This window comes from Setaria italica, chromosome IV (assembly GCF_000263155.2).
Source record: "Setaria italica strain Yugu1 chromosome IV, Setaria_italica_v2.0, whole genome shotgun sequence".
In the NCBI taxonomy this organism is placed as follows: Eukaryota; Viridiplantae; Streptophyta; class Magnoliopsida; order Poales; family Poaceae; genus Setaria; species Setaria italica.
The window spans coordinates 28490471-28506198 of record NC_028453.1 but is presented as its reverse complement, the minus strand read 5'-3'; the positions used below and the strand labels follow the sequence as shown (position 1 = coordinate 28506198).

Genomic DNA, 15728 nt, shown 5'->3' with positions numbered 1-15728 from the left:
CATATCGGTGCAACATTATTGACTTATGCGTAGAATAAATGTCCATCCATGGGACCCGAAGAAATCCATGCTTCTTGACTCTAAAAATTGACATATTGTGATAAATTCCTCCTTCCTATCATCAGTATGCTGCAACAAAGAAAAATCGGAGCCAGTCCGTATAAAAATGCATCCCTATGAATAGAACCTGCAAAAATATTTTTGGTTTGCATTTGTTAAACACAGTATCATTCCTTGTGAGCCACATTGCTCAACAAAGAGAAGCTGCCCCTGCCAAAAATAATATTATAGCTGTTTTGTTCATGAGAGTGGGGGGGGGGGGGGGGCATAGGCCCTTCATACGGGTTTTTGGTGCCAGCTAATCTCTCATGCAAAACATCTTCTTTTAATAAACTCGTTCCACAAGCGTATACTCTTAACGGTTGTGGCTCTTCATTTGGGTTCATGATGCCAACTAATCTTTGTTGAATATGATTTGATAATGGGGGGCATAGGCCCTTCATACGGGTTTTGGTGCCAGCTAATCTCTCATGCAAAACATCTTCTTTCAATAAACTCGTTCCACATGCATATACTCTTAATGGTCATGGCTCTCCATGTGGGTTCATGATGCCAACTAATCTTTGTTGAATATGATTTGATAATGTGTGATATAATCCTTCAGCCCGTTCGGTGGGCTTCTGCTGCTGCGCTGGGCTTCTTCCGGCTGAAGCCACAAGCAACAGCTAGCAGCTGCGCTGCAGCCGCTGGCAGCAGAAGCCAGCAGCGGCAGCCACAACTAGCGCTGCCGAACGCGGTGCTTGAGCTTGCAGCCTCGGGTGCTCTGCTCTTGTGTATTTGATGCCTTCAGAGGTGCTCGTGATTTTGATGTTTTTTTTTTACTTTTTTCAAGGAAGAGGTGCTTGATTTGCTTGCTCATGGACACCACCAATGCTACTGCCAGATCAGAAGAAAAATGTGAAGATCTATTTCCGTAATATTGTTTTTTGATCCATGAGTCTGGTATCTAATTGGGGACCAAATTCTTGGAGTTCATACTTCAAGCTATTACTACCAATTCAGTAGCCTGAAGAAGGCTAATACTTAATATTTGTGACACAAGTTCTTACCTCATAGTATGCAATTAGTTTTACTGTGTACCTAAGCAGTGGCAATGGCCGGATCAAATCAGTACACAGTAATCTATGCAATCCTCTTGCCTTCTTTTGGGCATATTGTCTTGTAAATTGCAGTTCTAGAAATCATATTCCCCTGCCAAACAAAAATGGGAAACCTCTGCTTTACCAGGTCTACTTAAAGCTCCTTTCCCCTGTGCGGTATCAAACTTTTATTAATTTTTTCATCATTTTACTTCAATCTGTACCGTACAGGCCATAAATTCTTGTGTACTGTAGTGTGGGTATCACTTTTAGTTATATATCAGTATTCCAATTCATAATATGATTTTCCTGTACTACCTCATGGATTTTTGGGAGGAGCAAGTTAGGGAATACATGCCAAAGGAGGAAAGAGAGGAAATTGAGTTGTTTAGTATATGTCACTACTATTCTTTTATCTCTTTGCACGCCCTTTAATTTCTTGGTCAGTTGTGTTTACAAATTACAATGCCTACAGTTTTAGCAGATGTAGTTCAATGGAAAATGTTGCATACAATTGGCTCCAAGAAGAATTTAAGTTTGTTTTCAGTGAAAAAGTTATTGATTGTATTGAATTGCTGTGACAATTGCATCACCCATCATTCCATGATCTGATCTGGTGACTAACCGAATATAAGTTACATGTTAGTTACAACTGCATGAGTTGAGCTGCCAAGGAGCTGTGGGTCCGTGACACAGCCACACAAGCATATGAGAGTATCACTTTTCACATTGTTTCACAATTCATCTCTTCAAGAAAAAGTTTTTAAGCCTGTTCGGAGCGCTGCTTTGCAGCTACCTGCTGCTGCTCGGCAGAGAGCGGCGCAGATGCAGCGGCAGCAGCAGCAGGCAGCTGGCAGCAGCAGCATCCACCATCCGAACAGGCTTTTTCTGTTTAGAGGGTGAAGTAGATAGTTGTAATTTCAGGGATACAGAAGTTATTGGTTATTCATTTGCCATGTAACTAGTCAGGATTTCACTGGACATGAATAACTTCAATATATATGTCAAATCAAATAAGTGATAGTAAAGGAAAAGAATCAATATGTATACAGAACTACATTAGACCACTGGGGGAGAGATAATTGGTCCTAGAACAACTTATAGATGCCACTCTATTTTATCCTTTTTTGTTCTTGGGAGTTGGGAGCCTTGGTAGTTGTCTATTTGAGAGACATCTTCTGAGGATAATTAGCATAAAAAATGTATGGTTAGCCAATCTCAAGGATGTGTCATTTGAATGTCAAAAATAATAACTAGCGTTATGCACTTCCATGCTAGAACTACTTTAATTAAGTCAAGCTATTTGCAGAAGTTAATCGATAATAAAGTAGTTGTGTAGGTGCAACAAGGCAGTTAGTAGGTATTTAATTTCTTCAGTCATTTATATTATGATTTATTTGATCATTTTCAGGAAATTTATATCCCAGCTACTTTGATCAGCATGCACAAGTCAAATATAGCGCGAAGCAAAAATTCTTGTTGGATGTTAGATGGTATTTAATTGAAATTTTATAAGAATGAACTTTATTGTAATATATACGTGTATATATGGATAGAACTGTAATTTGAATTTCATTGACATTTGATGTCCCTTTTCCATCTTCCCTGTTTCCTTGTATTAATGTAGATCTATGACAATTTTATCATTTGTATTTTTTCTGATTTTGTTCTTGATTTTCTGAATCTCTTTAATTTTCCTAAGAAGGACAAAAATGATCTAACCTCATATGATCTTAGTCATATATATCAATGCTGTACTCTCACATGCATCTTGATGCCGTGTCTAATCGTGCTTATTTTCAAAATGAGGAGTTCCATTAATTTCCATTTTGCAAAAGAAGGAAATATGTCTTATCACACCTAGAGTTTTAAGGAGTCAGGAGGAAGCAGCAAAACAGACCGTAAGAACAAAAGAAACAGGAACAAATGAAACAAATTTACATGCCAGCGAAATAGAACTAAACTCAAGGACTAGTATACGCTAGCTACCATGTGCCCAAGCTAGACGAGAACTACGCAATACCAACTCCATTACATAAGCATAATCCATAGCAGCGCAAGAGCAACACAGCTAGCCTCCTGGCCAACTTCCTCAGAGAACACAGTATATATATACCTTCAAAGCATCTTGATCATTTCTCAAGCTCCATACGGCTACTCATCAGAATTGCCTTCCGCATCACCTACCCCCAAGACCTTCAGGGCCGCCTTCAGCACGAGTCAACTCTAGCGAGGGTCACCTCCTTCATGTTGTCAAGGCATATCCTTCTTGGGTACACAGTTCCCAAGACTATGGAGCTAGAATAAAATCTCCACTGAGAGCAATTAGTTTCATCTCCACATGGACCTTTTGTGGATCAAGTGCAGTCATACCTATTATGCTAGTACTTAATTTAGATACCAATTCATATGGCACATTGGATCGACACCATGCAATAATTAAGCAGCATGGATACTTATGAAACCGTGAAATGAAACTGTGCATTGTGAATGGTTATTTCATTCATCAAATTAAACTTCTATAGATGATATGGTGCTTTTGGAAACCATATAATAAAACTCCCTTTTGAAAGCCCAAACACTTGTCCAGCACATGAGAAGATAACTCTAATCCAATTCCAAAATTGCTGATAGATACTAGGTCTGGTATTGGCACTAAAACACTTTCATCATAGGACAACAAAAAATAGATGATTAATACTCGTGCCTTGGAGATTAAAGGAACAGGATAAGATATCCTCCCACTAGTTTCCTTTTAACATGTTCTGTTTTGTTAGGACAGCAGAAATTTCCACCAGCCACAAAAAAAATCTTAATTTTGTCCCTATGTGTTGAAGTTAAGATCTTTTCTATGGTTGGTGGAAATTAAAATTTTAAAATAAAGCAATAGATCATATGGCTCAATTTTTGTTGTTATTATATTATGCCTCTACTGCCGATTTGGAATAGATAAAGGGAGAAATCAGAGGTATTTCCGTACTTGAACAAAAGTAAAACATATACGAGCGCGAGCCTACTAGGCACAAAATCATAAGGCAAGAATTTGTCTCGTATATATACAATCATTTACTTATAAATTTGTGTTTAGCAATGCAATAATTTTGTGCAAGATGATGACCAATTAAGCTATATTTGCACAAAAATATCCTTCTACTTGAGCCTCGTATAAAACCATGTGCATAATCTGTCTCTCAGGAACTTCTTTATCGATCTCTCCGCAATATTTCGGGATGCAGCCGAGATGACTCCTCCGAGATCCCTGTCAAAAGTAAATACTCCACTAAATTCGTACGAGTAAAGGTCCTGTTTGGCACAACTCTAACTCCAAACTCCAAGTCAGAGTTGAGTGGAGCCAGCCAAACACCCTAACTCCACCAATTTTTGGAGCAGCCCCAACTCCATGAAATTTGTGGAGCTCTAGTCATTTTGGTGAAGCACCTCATTTGCAACTCGAGAACCCTCCAATATGAACCTAGACATGGTGCTCGGGGCTAATTACCCACCTTTGCCACTTGTTACACACTCGTACCCCTTCGTTCTAATTTTTCCCATCTTCCGACGCCTGCCTCTCCCATTCTCACCCATCCCATCCGCTACCACTCTCCCTCTCTCCCATCTCGCCTCGAAGGGGCGCCGCCGCCGCCGCCGCCCCCGGCCTGGCCACGACGCCGGCCATCCAGGCCACCCCCCCAAGCTGCGCCTTCCTACGCCGCCGCCCAGCTTCGGACCCAATCCCCGCTCGACCCCCGCCTCCTCATCTCCCCGGCCACCCCTGATGCCGGCCCAAATCCCGCTGGTTGAGACCCGCCGGCAGAGCAACGCCGGCCCCCTGTCTCGTGCGCCGCCGCCGCCGTCCTGCGTGCCCGTCGGCCTCGTCCCACGCTGCCACCATTGTCCCCACCCGCCCCGGCTTCAATCCGCAGTATGATGGCACTGCCAGCCCGACCACAGCGGGGCCATCGTGCACGTCGCCGCGCCTGCCCGGCCGTCGCGAGGCTCATCGTGCACGCCGCCTGCCCCGCCCCTGCATGGCCGTGCCGTCCCACGCTCCGCCACCGGCACATGCACCCGTGCTGCCACCGGGTGCCACTGGGCGAGCAGAGGCCGGCGTGAGCTTCTCCTTCCTCCCAAGGAAGAAGATAACTAGTGAAAAAAAGGTAAAAAATAGAGATAGAGAGAATGATAGGTGGGCCATGAGTTGGTGGGCAACAATGGCAATTCACCTTGAAAATCCTCTTCTCCAGAGCTGAAACACCCTTCTAGACATACAACCCTATCTAGTTAGCTCGAACTCCACGCAGAGCTAGCTCTAGTTGGAGTTTGGAGTTCTCCAAATCTGAAACACCCTTCTAGACAAATACCCCCATTTAGTCAGCTCCAACTCCACGCTATCATACATACATCTATGGACTCGCCAGAAGGTTTGGCAGTCCTAGATATAGGGCTGGATACCGAGACGTGTCTGACATGGAGGCTACGGTGTAGGACGGCGTAGTCTACATGGCGAGACGGGAACTAGTCGAGGATTGGAAACTACTTGTAGCAATTAGAGTAGGACTCACCTAGTCGAATCCGACTAGTATTCTTGTAAATCAACCGACATGTAACCCTGCCTCCGGCAATATAAGGCGAGGCAAGGACCCCCTCCAAAGCAATTCAATCCAACCAATACATAGGACGTAGGGTTACGCAATCTAGCGGTCCGAACCTGTCTAAATCATGTGATCGTATTCACCTTCGAGTTCCTGATCTTGGCTAGTCCCAGAAACCAAACACTACCTCGGGTACCCGTGGTAGGTTATTGGATCTAAACATCAACACGCACAGCTAGCTCTAGTTGAAGTTTGAAGTTGGAGCAGAAAATGATGGAGTTGAAATTATACCAAACAGAATCTAAGTTTCAAATCCTACTACCTGATTAAAACTAACAGCTCAGCTGGAACAAATTAAAATGTACTACTAACATTATCAGGTGAGGGAGCATAGTCGTGAATGGGGTTGCAAGCAATTCAGATGCAAAGCCTTTGATAGCCTGGAGCTGGGCTTGCAGAGTTGCAGAGCAGCGTTTGTCTCGGAACAAGTGCAAAGTTTGGCTCGCTCAGCCTGTACACTCCTGCATGTTGTTTTTCCCCGGCCCGCTCACGTTTCGTGCCTAACTCGGGAAGATAACCGTATTTATAATTCTTCTCGCTCGACATAAAGTAATTGACGAATCATATCGGTTTTGGTTCCACCGACTAAACTATCATTTAGATAGTATTAAATATAGATTAATTACAAAACTAATTGCACAGATGGAGGCTAATTCGCGAGACGAATCTATTAAGCCTAATTAATTCATGATTAGCACATATTTATTGTAGCATCACATTATCAAATCATAGACTAATTAGGTTTAATAGATTCGTCTCACGAATTAGCCTAATTAGTTAGGCTTAATAGATTCGTCTCGCGAATTAGTCTCCATCTGTGCAATTAGTTTTATAATTAGCTCATATTTAATCCTCCTAATTAGTATCTAAACATTCGATGTTGCGAGGATGGGAACCAAACACCCCTTACGTGGTTTTGCTAATTTTCAGTTGACTTTTATCTCAACAAAAATCTAATTTCTTTTATAAAATTCTCATCGCTCCGTCGCCACACCACCTAAATTTACACTAATATAACCTAAAACCTCAATGTTATCATTGCTATGTGATATACATTCAGCAAAATGTTCTCCTGCACAACTCTCGAACTGCCGAACATGACATATATGAGTCCAATACATGATTGCATCTCCAAGAGTCAACTGGACATCATCGGCATTCATATTCACATACTACCCGGAGCCAGACAAACCACTCCGATAAACTCTGCGCACAGAGCAACTTGCAATACACAAACGTGATTGAATTGAACGAACACATGCGCGCGCCAAACCCCCATCGTCCTCTACACTGATCCGATCCTGCAAATTTTTGCTTTTGTTTTCGCTCCGGACCAGCGCTAGCGTCCAACCCTAATCTGCCCACCGCCACCTTCTCGCCAGGCTACGCCGCGCGCATTAGTCAACCAATCCAGCGCGAGTTCAGGCGCTCGCCCACGAAAAACTTCCGCCCGGAGCATCTAGCCAGAGCCCAGACCGACACCCCCACCCCCATCACAAACACTATATATACGCGGCCACACCGTACTCCCTTCTCATCAGCCACTGCCCACTGGTACAATCTTCTGGTTGCATCAGTGTCCTCAGTACGTAGCAAGCTTATTGCGTCGTATAGCACCAGTAAGTTGCAAGACATGGCGGCTGCAACGGTGAGGTGCTTGCTGACGATCGCCGTGGTGCTGGCTCCCTTCCTCGCCGGCGCCACCGCGGGCGGGCCGCTGTCGACGAGCTTCTACAGCAAGAAGTGCCCGAACGTGCAGGGCATCGTGCGGGCGGGGGTGGCGTCCGCCGTGGCTGCGGAGAGGCGCATGGGCGCGTCCATCCTCCGCATGTTCTTCCACGACTGCTTCGTCAATGTAAGAGCTAGCAATGTATTTATTGCGTTGGGTCTGTCGTCATCGGTTTAAATTCCGATGCATGCATATTGCATCTGCTGCCTTACCAGAGTACTGTGCTGATCTGAAAGAGCATGGGCGCAGGGCTGCGACGGCTCGATCCTGCTGGACGACACGTCGACCTTCACCGGCGAGAAGAACGCCGGGCCCAACGCCAACTCGGTGCGCGGCTTCGAGGTCATCGACGCCATCAAGGCCCAGGTCGAGGCTGCCTGTAACGCCACCGTCTCCTGCGCCGACATCCTCGCCCTCGCCGCCCGGGACGCCGTCAACCTCGTACGTCTCCGTTCACATCAACCGCATCGATCATCGATCTTGCTGGCAATATGCAATGCAAGTTACATCCATAATTAATGCACAGCTCGGCGGGCCGACGTGGACGGTCTACCTCGGCCGCCGCGACGCGCTGACGGCGAGCCAGAGCGACGCCAACGCCAAACCTCCCCGGTCCGGGCTCCAGCCTCGCGACGCTCGTCGCCATGTTCGGGAACAAGGGCCTCTCGCCGCGCGACATGACGGCGCTCTCCGGCGCGCACACCGTCGGGCAGGCCCGGTGCGCCACGTTCCGGGACCGCATCTACAACGACGCCAACATCAACGCCACGTTCGCGTCGCTCCGGCAGCAGACGTGCCCGCAGGCCGCCGGCGGCGCCAGCGACGCCGCGCTGGCGCCCATCGACGCGCAGACCCCCGAGGCGTTCGACAACGCCTACTACACGAACCTGATGGGCAAGAGGGGGCTGTTCCACTCCGACCAGGAGCTCTTCAACGGCGGGTCCCAGGACGTGCTGGTGAAGAAGTACAGCGGCAACGCCGGGATGTTCGCGGCCGACTTCGCCAAGGCCATGATGAGGATGGGCGCCATCAGCCCGCTCACGGGGGCGCAGGGCGAGGTCAGGCTCAACTGCAGGAAGGTCAACTAACGTCAACTGCTGGAGGACCGACGATATCCATTGTGTGTTGCAGACTTGCAGTACCAAGTTGGAGGAACTCGGTCGATTGGCCGGGTTCTGAATAGTAGTGATGAACAGCCAAAATGGCTGTCGGTATGGTAGCTTGCTTGATCCATTGTTTCTGATTATCCTACGTGGCAGGAATAATCCTTCTGTTCTTTATTGTTGGCAATTGTAATTTCTGCATGTGGAGTAATCTAGGAATCAAGAATCCTTTTGTTGCAAAATCGTGCCAAATCTGAAGCAAAACTCTGAACAGTGCACGAATGGTGGATGGTGCCAAAATTAACAGGTTAGGTCTGACTGAACCTTGAACAAAATGTCAGGGGCCAAGACGCACAAAAAAAAAAAATTCGTGCAAGTTGCTGCATGGAGCATGGAGGGTCTCGTAGCTTGTAGGCGAGACATACCTGCCTCCTAGGTTTGTGAGCAGAGCACGAGTCCACTTGCAAGGAATGCCTGTTGGGAGATGCCTGCCGCCTCATCGTCGCCGTGGATCTGTCCCGTGCGTGTCCTCATCTGCCTGGTCCACGTCCAGGGCCAGTGAGCCGCATCTGCTGTGCGCTGCCGGGTGCCGCCCGCCACGACGCCCACATGCAAAAACCGTTGGCCGATCGAAGCTGCCCATAGAGGCGTGTGTAGGCCTGTGAAAGCGTTGCTTGCGGCCAGTGATCTCGACTTTTTGTTGCATTCATGCACCTGCGTGCACGCACGTCTCCTCTTTTTGCAATTGGTGGCTTCAGAATGGTCATCTTTGCGCTATTTTAGTATTGCTCCTCTGCTTTCTACATGGGGAGTGATTTCCAAAAGAACTACTCATTTGACTGAAAATAACTCTCTAATCTCTACGTTAACTGACATTGGTTCTCTCTTTACCTTAAATATTAAGGAGTAGATGATGTAGCCCCTTAAAATATCATTTGACAAGCTCCACCTTAAATCAGTCTTGGAGCTCCTTAAGGAGCTTTACCAACCAGGTCCTTAATTTCCATTGTGAAGATTACTCTATTTGAGATTGTCCTCAAATTTTCTACCATTTTCGCAATTCCGAATCTAATATTATGGCACGTATGCTGACGATCCATTTTTTTAATGTTTGAAAATGACTCCATGAAAAAAAATTGCAATGTGATATATCATGAATTTTTTAATTAGCGCATGCAAGTGCGCGCGAGAAGTATCTTCAACTGTCTTGATAGCTTCTTCCAACAAAAAAGGATGGTCCAAATGTCTCCACCACATGTTTCTCTTTATCAAAAACTTAAAAATATATAAATAGAAACTTTTCCTACCTACAATTTTTTAGTAAAAAAACAATTAGGAATAAAAATGTTTTGGAAAAGCCTTCAAAAACTTTTGCAACAAAGCTTTTAATAACCTCTCTGAAAAAGTTTGTCAACGAAATTTTCCATTTTCAAATAAATTATCTAAATTCATTTTTAAAAATCTCCATATAGCTTTTTGAAAACCTACTAAACATTCCCTCTAACAAATATTATTATGAAAAGTGAAAAAAGGTTATCGGGTACCTATATTTTTGTTGGCCTCCTACAACCTCATTGAGTCTTTTCGTGAGGCAATATTATCGCTTGGCATGATCCGTCACCCCAAACCACCTCCACCTCTTGTACAAACATTGTGATCCGCCTCGTGCCCTCATCGAAGCTCCAGCTGTTAGCACGCCAAGTCTTGAACCGCAAGCGTATAGATCAGTTATACCTCTTCCCTCATAGTACTCTCCTAAAGTTTATCAATCCGTGGAACTTATAGCACAAGATCTATTTTAACTAGCATTGTTAGTATGGGCTTAGTGTTGATGGATGATTCAGATCTAATCTACCGAACATGTATAGAGAGATAACAGTAGAGCAGAGATAACCAATTTAGAGCAACCTAGACTATGCATATGTTGGAATTTTCAGCATAGATAACAAAGCAACACAAATATGATTCTAGTAAAAAGCATCTTTAAATCTACATCTCTGATCCGGATCCTGAAACACCCCACCTTACACAAGAAAGATTCTATCATGATCCCCTCTACCAGCGCAAGCAGGTTAAGGGCACGATCAAGAGAACATGTCATACTCATCGGTAGATCAGGCATGCAAATCTGGTCACTACAACCACAAGAACACCCTAAGCAATCTATCATCGATTCATAGATTGAAAAGCGTGCAAACCCGATAAAGAATAAAACCATCAAAGGAGATACTTAGATCGCTAAGAACATGAACACATCTACTACTCCACCATGAATGATTGTACATGAAAAAATCACCACCAGAATCCTACCTTGTTCTTGATGACTCCTAGCTCCAGAACTCTAGCGTGATATTTTTCGTAGGGTGATCACACTGGTAGAGGTTTGCCTACGCTAATCCCCGACAACTGCACAGCCCTGGGCTCTCTAAAGAGGTATCCCTCAAGCTCCTTCTGCTTCTCTACTGCTTCACGTCAAGTACGTCGTCTTGGATTATATGGTTTGGTGGATTTTGGGGGTACTTATAGTCCAGAGGGTGCGTGGTAAAAATTGGAAGGCAAGGGGACAAAGGAATCCCCTAGGCCGATCGGCCTAGGAGGGTCCAGGCCGATCGACCTGGGCCTTCCTTTTGGCCCCTCGTGTCCTGCTTCGTCTCCAAGTCTCCCTCAATGCTCAGGAGTCTTATTTTTATTTGCATGTGGGCCTAGCACGTTGGTTACTTCGGGATGAGATTGATCTTCAATAACTTTCCAAATCTCCACTTGATCTTCTTTGATTCCTCATTGATCCCGAAGTGATCCTTGACATATCTTCACAAACATATCCCTCAAGTCATCTCGAAGGAGTGCTTGCCAAAAATGGACACTAGAGGGCGTTAGAAGACCTTAGGCCGATCGGCCCGGGCTCTTCTGGGCTGATCGGCCTAGGCCCTTCCTGGGCCCATTGGTCTTCGTCTTCGACTGATTCATTGTTCGTTTAGTGATTTATCCAAAAATATGCTTTTAAGTTCAATTTCCTGCGAGAACAGAATATCCTCCAAAATATGTTGCATTTGTGAAAATGATTGGTTTATTAGGTGTGATCAATAGTTTAGGTATTAAATTCATGTCACTATTGAAGATAAACAAGGGTAAAAGTGTATCAATAACGTGCATCAACAATACCCCATGCTTAAACCTTGCTCGTCCTCAAGTAAGTCTTCAATAGAAATTAGCATTGCCTTTCGGTGTTCAATCATGTACTTGATCACACCCAAGAAAACATAATGCTCTTATAGGATTTTTCAATTAATATTCAAGTTACAACCAGCCTTCTCTAATTTGGAGGGTAGATATTATTTAAGCACATCCCACAATAAATTTATTCTTTTGCTCTCAACTTTAAACAAACCTTAGAAGATTTTAAATAAAAGTTCTTCAAAAAGAATCTGAACCGAGATCAACAATTAAACTTCCTTGCAATTGCTCATGTTCTCTCAGCTCATCAAGTCTCTCAAACCTATGCTAGAACATCTCCAACCCGTCATTACTCATAAAATATGTGTAAGGCTGTATCTGGATCTTTGGGAAGGTTAGTCCTAGCAAAAATATTATAATAAGGATATTATCAAAATAGGAAAGACTTCTGATGAATCTTACTGAGACTTGTCAAAAAGGTCATGAAAAATAATTGCTTATGGAGAGGGAGAGAATGAATACACACATTTAGATAGTGGACATGTGTAAGGGTAAAGAGTGATCACGAGACACAAATGCAGTTCTCGTAATCGGATTGCACATGGTTGGAAAACTGAGTATGGAATAATCCTTATTCTTGAAATCTCTGGGAATTTCTATGAAGCTCAATGAATTGAGGAGTACTTTATTTCTCTATTTCTTCTTTTCCTTACTTTTCTTTTACTCCTTTTTATTTTTCCTTCTTTAGTTTTCTTCATTTTTTTCTTTTTCCTCCTCAGAACTCTTTGCAACATATTACTTACTCAGCAGTAGTCAGAGATAATACGATGATTCTCCCCCATGATTAGACGATGCTCGTCCTCGAGCATGAAAAGGAAGAAAGATAAACTGCTGATATATATCCCAAATTCTTCGATCTTCTAGAAAAAATTAATTAAATCCTCTGGAGGGACGTCCATGCCAAATTTCAGAGGCAACAGGGGGGAACACCCCAGGCTGTTTGGCCGCCTTTGTTTGCTCCAACTTTTATCTAACAAACTGATAGATGCCTCCTTGTCTTGATTTTCTTGAAAGGGCACTGATTAATTCTCCAAATCTGTGTCAAAATATTTTCCATACTCATATTGGGTTGTGGTCAAGGAGGTAGTTACAAAAATGATATATTTGGGTTTACGTTTGGATGCCCAGTGAGGCTTGCGAGATTTCCAGTGTAGAAATTCACAATGCATGGACAGAAAGGCTAGCAATAAGTGGTTACACAAAAAGGAATGACCAGCTTCTAAGTCTCATACCACAGAAGAAAATTCTGAATCAACTCACTCAAAAATAAATTTTGCAATCTATGGTTCATATATTTAGCTTTGGATGGGTAGAGCAATTGCACAAAGTATTATTGACAAGGTCAGTATGAGTTGTAACCAAAAATAAAAGAGCCTTTTATCCATTTAAAAGAGAGAGCAATAAACAAATATATGGGTTCAAATTAGCATAACCTCCACAAAAACATAAGCTTGTGATTATGTCAATTTCAGTTCGCATTAGAGGGAGCATTAGTTCAATAGTATAAGAACTAAGTATGAAAATTAAACAAAGTGGCAACAATCATGATCTTTCAACATGACAAGAACTTAAACCATCACAGTTAATCACATATCATTAGGTTCAGGTGATGCATCTTTTATTTACGCATGACATGGTGAAATAGACACACCAACTAAAAATAAAAAGAAAATAGAAAATACTACGCACACCCAGCACACATGCTGAAATAAATAAAGAAAAGAAAAGAAAACTCAAACCACACATGTGCATATTTATTTGATCCCTTTGGTCTTTAATCCAAGTCATCTTGTGGCAAGTCATAGTGCAGTTCTCCCTGCTGCGTGTCTCCCAGCTGTTGGTACTCGTGAAACCCCTGCTCGTAGTGCTCCTGCGCTCCACCTTGATACTGATCTGGAGGCACAATTCCCATCATGCCGAACTGATAGGCAATAGTAACATTTCCATCCTCAATCCTGTCGGCGGCTTGCCTTACAGCATCTGCATCTTGTAAATTTGTTTGTATATATGTGCCTATAATGCGTGCACTTCTCTGTGGTTGCGGCAGGTGGCCGAACTGAGTAGACAATGGAGCATATGGTGGGGGTCACTGAAAAGAAGGTGGCATGTAACCATGAAAACATAGGGAGGTGGCGGTGGTGGCTGCGTCGGTTGTTGAAATTCCAGACATGGTTGATACACCGGCTGCTGAGAGGGTGGTGCATATGGGCCTTGCGCCCATGCTTTTGCCAGTGCCTCCAGCCATTGCTTCTGCTGCCATCCTTCAAAAACTCCCTTGTAGCTTGGTGCGTTTGAACTCTGTCTGCCAGTAGCTTGAGCTGGGTGGTGGCGTTGGTACTTTTGGAGTTGCGAGGATGAGCCTTCGTCAATTCTTCGCCCTCTTTTGTCTTTCTTTGCTGGGAATAATACTCCCTCTTCTAGCCAGTCAGTTTTGCCCACATGATAAATTTCAAGTCTTCTGTCGGGCAGTTTAAAATTGCTGACCCTAACTGTATAGCGATTATCTTCATCGCCGCTGATTAAATGTGCGTTCTTCATGGTCTTGGTGTCGACGCTTCCAGATTTTATAACCCATGCAGGGAGTCTTTCAATTTCTAGCTTTAAGCATGCTGCTATCATAGTGAGATAGCAATCTGACCCAATAACTCTAGTTCCGGATCTTGCTTCAACGAGCCATCTCTTGATCATCATATAGGAGGGGTCAATAACTTGCTTCTTCACAACTACGCAATAAAGCCAGTTCATCTTCGGGTCACTAATTTTGGTCTCCTCCATCCTCCCGGAGACACAATGACACATCCAAAAATGAAATATTTGCAGGATGGGGTTGCAAATATTTTTCCTCTGCCGATTATCTTCTTTTGAAGTTTTCTTCCAAATTTCTTTCAACTCTTCTTCTTCTACTTCACCGATTTCTAGGGCCTATGGATTGAAACCTAGAATATCAGTGACGCGGCCATATGTTATGATCTTCTCGTTTAAGCATGGGGGAATTGTTGATGCTCATTATTGACACACTTTTAGTACCATTTAAGTGGTGTTTTCATACATATTCTTATACTAACCCGCCAGTTGGCACTTGAAATAACCCCATTATTGCATATGTGTTGTATTTTGGAGGACATTCTATTTTCGTAGGAAATTGGAAAAAATTGGAGCATAATTGGATAAGGCTCAGGACAAGCGACAACCTAGAGAAACACAAAGGCCAAAGGCCCCAAAAAGTGCCTAGACCGATCGGCCTAGGGTCCCATGGAGCCCATTCATGCTCATATTCGGCTAGAACTCCTCCAAGAATACTTAGGGACTAAGTTTCACAAGATATGGCAAGTTCACTTCAGGATCAAAGATGGAAGCAAGCAGGGCTTTGGAAAGATATCAAGATCCATCCTTATACCAAGGCTATCGACGTGCAAGTCCCACATGCAAGTAAAAATAAGTTTCCATAACATCAGGGAAGACTTGGCAGCGATGTTGAGCGCGGGACGATGAAAGGAAGGCCCAGGCCAATCGGCCTAGGGTGTTTCCTCACCGCCTCGCCTTCCAATTTAAACCACGACACCTCTGAACTATAAATACCCCAAAAATTCACCAAGCCCTCGGATCCATCCACCAGAACTCGATGAAACCAGGGCATTCACCAAAGGGAGCTGAGGTCCACCGCAAGTCTTTGGAGTTGTCTAGGAGAGGGCTTAGACCAAACCCTAGCCGCCATAGTCATCCCTACGCGGCGAAGCCATGCTGGAGTTCAGGAGCCAAGCCTTGTATTCATCAGGGCCTATGTACACATGACGGTGATATCAATCTAATCTTCTACTTTGATCTACTATGATGCATGCTTATTCTCATATGTCTAGCTAGCATATGTTCT

At 44.0% G+C, this 15728-nt stretch overlaps 1 pseudogene; it reads left to right on the top strand.

The window, feature by feature from the left end:
* Nucleotides 1-7344: 7344 nt before the first annotated feature.
* Nucleotides 7345-8865, top strand: LOC101756766 (annotated as a pseudogene).
* The last annotated feature ends 6863 nt before the right edge of the window (nt 8866-15728 follow it).